Genomic DNA, 7,770 nt, shown 5'->3' with positions numbered 1-7,770 from the left:
TATATATATATATATATATATATATACATATATATATATATATATATATATAAAAAAAAAAAAAACTTTTAAGACAACCTTTTAAAGACTTATCGGAATTTTCTTCCTGAAGATTTTGCAAATTTTCAGAAATTTGGACCATTTTTTTTTTTTTTTGCTGAACTTTTGGATTTTTTTCAGACAAGGAAACATTTTTCTGGTGCCCGTAAATGAGAACAACAGGAGGGTTAAGATGAATCTGAAACCTAAGAAAGCGCAGTAAACCTTAAAGGGTCTGAAAACTCTCTGAATGGACTTTACGTGATCGTGTTTCATTTCTTTCATTCACTGAGCTCTGTAAGCGAAACATCAAAAACACCTCTATTCGAAGAAAGACCAAAAGTGCTTTAGGGAAAAAGACAATAGCTTTTCAAAATTGCATTGAGATACAAGTAACTGGAAGCAATTATGACTTGGTGCAAAAATATAGTGTTCAGAGGAAAGTTGTAAAACAGCATTTTTACTGAGATGAGGAGGCATCATCTAATAATTCTAACATTAGGTGCAAAATGTGCTGTACTCTTCATTACAAGGATGTTGACCATTATCATACAGCACACACAGCATGAAAAACATTGTAATGAATTAATGTTCATGCACTTATTCTAATTATCTTGACACGGTGAAAACATATACAGAAAGAACAAGTGAGGTATTAAAGCCCTCATGTGTGTGCCTTGAGGCATGCATAATTTCCATGTCTTTTAAAATATTCGGTTAATTGTGCTTTACATAATTCTGCCAACTACACACTGGCAACAGACAAGAGAAAAAATGCTGTACTCCCTATAGCGCAGTTCTGTTTATGACGTGATAGATGTAAAACATGGTCATTTAAACACATAATACCACCTACAGCTGTGCTTCTGTGCCCTTAAGCTACTACAGCTCCTGTGTAAAAGATTCTGGATGTGTTATTGGTGTCCTGTAGCATGCTGTGTTATGATACTATGGTTCTGTCAAGAGGATTTGTATCAGAATAAAACTGCACAAATTTCAGGACTATTTGAACAGTGGCGAGTGACAAAATGAATAATTTAACGTGTATAAAATGTAGATGCCCTCCTGCTTGGTGACCTACACATTGGAGTTGTTTTGCTAGATTTGCAAAGGAAAGCATCAGTCAGCATTTACATATTTTCAGATGGACCAAAATAGCCAAAAAACACTTCCTAAAATCTTCAGAATGTCTCTCAGACCTTGAAAAGCCCCGTGGGAGTGGAATATATTTTTAGTAATATGAAATATGTTTTCTCTCTTGGGAGAATTCTGAGAAGCAACAAAAGGTAAATGATCTGAAAGACTCCAAAAGAGGAGAGCTTTGGCTCGTATGCTTTTCTGATGGTTCTTCAGGTTCTGTAGTGACCTGCGGAAGGTTTTTCCAGTGTCTGTCCATGTGTTTAGCTGCTGTGTGTCATTTGCGTCATTAAAGTTTTGCTGCTGTCTGCCATCAGAAGTTCAAGAGTGAAATGAAAAGAACAGCTCAAGTGTAGCATTTTGTCATTCTGACATTTCAACAATAACCTTTACAACATTATCATGGTGGGATGAAAACAATGCTGTCCATCAGATCAAAATAGAATTATGAAAGCTATTAGTTGAGTCACGACTAAAATAAAATCAATTTATTCACCTGTCAAAATTACTTTAACTTTAATAGGGAAAATAACCATTTCTTCTGTACAACACAAGTGTGGTTGTTTATTGATGTTGTTGTTTTTTAATGTATTATCTGCAAATTACAACTTATTTTTCTCTATCTTGATGCAACAAATAAAAGTATCTTTGTATCACTGTATTGTAAACTTTTTCTTATTAACTCCACACATTTAAATATTTAGCTCACATGATGGTACATATTGCAACTGAATTGAATTAAGACAATGAGGAAGAATTTGCAAGATACTGTATTAGGGACTTGGAGTTGTTTTCTGGCCCTTATCCAGGTTGTTTTCTCCTGAATACATCCTTGTATGTGTTGTGTCTACTCTCAAATGTATGTTGCTTTGGATAAAAGTGTCTGCTAAATGAAATTGTAGAATTGTAGGATATAACAAAAGTGGCTACCTCAGTAACAAGCTGATGCCAAAATGCGATAAAACATGGTGGTGTTGCTTTTCAGCCAATATAGAACAGACTGTAGATGCCATAGGTGATGGAGATGGAGAAATAACACCCACATGTTGATAAGTGGTGGTAAGTGCACGTTCAACAACAGGTCTGCTGCATCACAGTAAAATCACCAGTGTACATAAAACACTCAAAGAGTTCATTTCAACACTACGTCAGTGAACGTATGTCCCAACCCACAAAGTGTTACACTTAACATAGTGTTGAATTTTCAGAGTTAATTACACTAGACTACACTGAGTAGCGTTCATCAAGTTTTACACTGTGAGAGAAATAACACGGTTAGTGTTTTTTATGCTTAACACCAAGGGTTTTTTAATGTTATTCAGAAGTAACTCCTCAGAGAGTGTTAAACCTGCTTAACACTGAGTGTTGATTATGAAATTACTCCAAATACAGTGTTGATTTTTCATTGACTCCAGTGAGTGGTAAAAATAATTTACTCCATAATGTTACTCAAAGTTATTCTTACCTTATGATGTGTTTTGTGATTTGTCTTGTTCCTCTGTTTTATGTTTGCTTGTTTTATAATGTAACTATGTAAAGTGTCTTTAAGTATTTTGAAAAGTGCTATACAAATAAAGTGTATTATTATTATTATTATTATTATTATCATTATTATCATTATTATTATTATTATTATTATTATTATTATTATTATTATTATTATTATTCAGCATCCAGTTGACTTATTGGTGAAATGTGGTCTTCAATAGAGTTACACATAAAATTGCATTTTATTTATTTTACTTATTACTATGCAAACAACTATAATTTTGGAAGAAAATACAAACAACATTATATCCATGTCAGTAATCCTGTTTATTAAAAATAAATAAATAAATAAATCGCCATCAAGGTTACTTCAGTTCAAGAAAGACAGTTTTGTGTGGAGATATGTCACATGTTTGAGATGGATGGATCAGGGATTAATTGAAGATAACCCACAGCCCAGGAGCATCAAACATACAACCCGCGGGATGACTTTGCAAAGTATAAAAACTACAGAGATTAACTGCAATTTTTCAGTAAAAGTAACTACTATTTTAAAATTGTCCACTGTACTGCCACGACTTTTTTGTATTTTTTATATGTAAATTTTACACATACACAAGTCAGGAGGATAACTTCTTCCTTACTAGTTTCCATTTAGTTTGTGTGGTGTGTCAGTTCAGGTGGTCAGGGTTACTACACAGATGTGGAAAAGAATGCAAGTTTAAAATAATTTCTAGAGCTTGACAAGTTGTTTTGATGATCAAGTAAAATACTATACTGCTCAGGTCCAGATACCGGTGACTAAATGTTTTGTGCCTTTGTAGACACGCTGTGTTCTGTAAGTTGTAATGTGTAAATGATAAACTGAGGCATAATATTGTTGAAATTGTACTTATTTTTCTGTATCCGTTCACAGTTTTTTGAACATCTTCAGAATATACTTGTACTTTTTTTTGCACAAAAACAAAGGGAAAAATGTGGAGTTGTTGGAGCAGTTTTAAAAATATATAATAGATTGTGTTAAAATACATGCCTTTTATAATTACTTATAGACTTTCATTGGAAATAGTACTGACAGCCTCATTTTTGGGATTTGACAGCCCAAATTAGTTCTCTTGAATTTAGCCTGTTACAAGTCATACATTGTGAAATTCAATAAAACTGTCATTTTCAGTTCCATTAACAACACAGGATGCAGCAGATCAATAACTGGGATAAAGAAATAAACACAAAACAAATAAAGCAGAGATACAAATAGTGGAAATGCTGCATGCAATACAGCTTAGAGCAGATTGTTAAATCGGACAAACTTCTACTTTCTGTTCATTAATTTGCGACATAAACGACTTTCCAAGAGTACCACTTCTGACACATTTCAGGTGAAAATCTGAATTTTTTTTCTCCTGATGTCAGTCTAAATGAAGACAGATTGGTTAATTTGCATATTTTTTCCCCTATATGAATTTGTTATTCATATGACAATATTTCTTTTCTGTCTTCCTCACATATTAGCACTTACAGCTTAAGTGCTTCAGATGTTTTTCACTTCTCGACTGAATGACATTTCACTTTAACTTCTCTTAAACCTGCATGCCAGGCATCACATTAGTTCATTGTTTCCAGCATTTTTACTGCAACATACCTATTTTAAGGCATTTTCCCTTGCTACATAATAACATTTCAGTGATCTTAAGGCACTCCCATATAACTCAGATGCTTTTTCCTGTTATTTTCTCTCTTTGATTTAAGGGATTGGACAGAGGGAAATGATAGCTTTTACCTAAATAAGATTTGACTGGAGATGTGCTTGTCATGACTCAGCATCACTCTGCACAAGGGTGGCAGCCTTTACAACTAAATCATAGCAACACAGAAGGAAAAGTGTGTTTATGTGAAACAGACTTTCCTCTTTTGCTTTTAGGGAAAGAAAGCTTTTCCAAGGGGAATTCAAATAAACCTCTAAAATAAACTTAAACTTATTTTTAATATAGTTTCAAGATAAAAACCTGCATTCACAAGACAGCCATAATGTACTGTATGAGAAAAGATGCATGTACGGTGCTTTGCTTGCAGTTACTTGCTGTATTTTCCAGATCTGCTTTTCAATTTCAAGGGTACTATAATTAATAAAGTGACATATCGTAAAAACACATGCAGAATTCCAGAATTACACTAGTGCTAAGTTCACATCAACCTCATTATCTGTTTCTAAATATTCTCTGAGCACTTGCTTGATGTGAGAAGGAAAAGAAAACAGTCCTCCCATTTCATTTGTCTTTTACTTTTTCTCCTTTTAGTCCAGATAAATCCCACCATGGTGAAAACATACGCTGAAATCCAGGTACACTAGGCAAGTGCCTGTCTTTTCCCACAGCGATAATTCCTCACTTTATCCACATCAGAGCACCGCCTCAGGGGACAGAGGTGAGGAACACAGACAGAGCCTGTGTACTTCTTTCAGTGATGGCTAGAGAGAACCTGAAAGTGACACATCAATAATAGCTTGTTTTTTTGTGCACCAGTATAAAGCAGTAAATCACATTTTTTTTGGCCTCCTCATAAGACACATTCATATATTAACAGCACTCAGCAGCGTTTAAGTTGCTGTTCCTTGCGATTAGCATTTGTAACTGTAGTATCAGTGAGTTGAAGTCACTGAACTCAGTCTAATTTGGGATTTTATAACAGCAAAACATAAATTCAATGACTCAATTATGACAGTGCAGTTAGGATTCAGGGTTGTGGCGTAGTTTGCCTGTTTCTGTCTGTGAAGCTAACATTAGCTGAAGCAGCTACAGTCTAGAAGGTCATCAGTCTTATGTGTGAGTATTATGTCGTGGACAATTTGTTTTTGTGATTACCTGGTCCGCTCATTTTAGTGGGCACACAGTGGGCCAGAAGAGAACGAGTTATTCTGAGACTGTGAATTATTAATTCAAATAGATTTTCGATTTAATTGTTTCCCAAATTCAGTAGCAAGAAAAGTTGTGTTTGGTTCACTCCTGATGAAAAATTACTGCATTATTTCAGTTCTGTTGTTTCCACATTATTGAATTGATGTCAAATAAACGTGTGAGTATTTTTGACCATGCTGGATGTTGTTTACTGCAACAGGCTTCAACTTTATCCTATTGATATTTGAACAATTACATATTTCCTTCAAACCCCCCCCCTTTTTTTTACTGTGTAATATTTCAAGAGCTACAGCTTGAAGCTTCTTTGACAGTCCTGAGAGAAATGTCCACATTCTTGCACCGAAGATGCAGCTATTGGCAATATTGTTACATAGGAACTGTACCGCAAGCTAGAAGGTGAAAAATAATTGCATTTCTGTCAGGCTAAAGATTTAATTCCTCAGATATTAAAAGCTTTTTGCAAATGCTTTAGTTTTCAAAGTTTTATCATGTCTAATTTGTTCTTGAATTGAGATTTTCAGGTCATGAGCCATCTACTGCACACTGGTCACAAGCTATGAAAAATCTCTGTCACTGCAGTCAAGGATTTAGCAGTGAATACGAAGGAAGAGAGAGAGAGGGAAAAAAATCAACAAGCTCTCATTGCTCCTTTAGATTTCAGTCCATGTACCAATCACAGCAGTGGGCACCATCAGCACTGATTCAAGGATAATTGTTCCATATTGTCATCCGCAACTACTGGTTAGACAGACCAGTGGTTTAATATCTAATCAATCTGAATGAATTATGAGCTCCTGTCAGCTCTATTAGAAATACAGACTTGACCATTACATTTTTAATTAACCCCAAGTACAACATATTGGAGGGCTGTCCCAGATGTCACCGTGTATAACTCTGGGTAATAGAATGAAATGGCGCCACGCTTTCCACATACCGAATTTGAATTCACATTGGAAAGTGAACGTCTTTGGCCAGACAAGAGCAGAGTTTTAACACTTATCAAGTGATTAAGGCAATCTCTTTATTCGACTCTAGTTTCCATGGAGACGTGGCTTGATTTGATGAGCACAATGGTGCGTATGTGTGCGTACATGAGAGTATGCTCGTGTGAATGTATGCTAAGAGATACAGCTGAAAGTAAATCTCAAAACCTTTCCTCAATATAAAATGCACATCCTGTGTTATAAGAGCTTTTGGATCCCGGTAACCATGACAACCTGAATCCTTTAAGGAACAAACCTCTCATATTTTTACTATTAAAAGGGAGCAATTTGGCTCAAAGATACAAGACTGGTTTGTCCAACTTTTGACCAAAAACATGGAACTGAAATTGACTGAAACAATTTAAAACAGACGTCGGCTGTAATTGGCCCACAGCGATGTACAGTACAGTGCTCTGGGAACATGTAGTCATAAATGATGGAGGTTTTTAGTGCTACTTTACAAACAAAAAACAACTTGGAAAGCTGCAGGGTGGAGAATTTTACCAGAGGCAAGTGTTGTTTGATGAATAATGCAGCCATCTATGATCAACAAAATTGCAGAAATCCTTACAGCACATGTTTCTCACACAGGTTGTTAATATGCTGCGGCTGTAGGAGCTCCGGCAGATGTGATTCCATAACACTGTCGAACAACATTTTCACACACAGAGAGAAACAAAGTACGAAGTCTCACAAAGGATGGATTTATTGCAAAGCTGTTGTTTTATTGCATTTATGGGTTTTTTTATAGTGGGGGGGATAGTAGTGTTGATTGTGGCAAATTTGCGCTCTAATTAATTGATTATTGAAACTTTATCAGGAGCAGTCAGTAGGTATTATGTTATATGTCACATAGACACAGAGACACATACTGTACATGTGCATGAATGGGATGGTTTTGTAGCTGCCTGCATTCCCTTGATCCTAACTGCAGGATCCTGCTGAGGAGAAAATGTACATCAATACAGCCATTAGTTATAATCATAGCCAATTAAGGCCACAGCTAGCATGCACATGCTCATTCACCCATCATCACATCTGACCAGCAGCATCTCCCTGGCTACTTTCACAGCAAAATGCAACTGCTGGATTTCTTTTTTCCCTCTCTGTTTTTTTTCCCTTTTGATCCCATGTGAGATTGCATTGTGAGGTGCAGAAATGCCATTGTTTCATTGGACAGAATGATTTATGATGAAAAATGATTGGTA

The sequence above is a fragment of the Amphiprion ocellaris genome, chromosome 10, assembly GCF_022539595.1.
Source record: "Amphiprion ocellaris isolate individual 3 ecotype Okinawa chromosome 10, ASM2253959v1, whole genome shotgun sequence".
Lineage (NCBI taxonomy): Eukaryota > Metazoa > Chordata > Actinopteri > Pomacentridae > Amphiprion > Amphiprion ocellaris.
Note: the sequence above shows the minus strand (reverse complement) of the source record.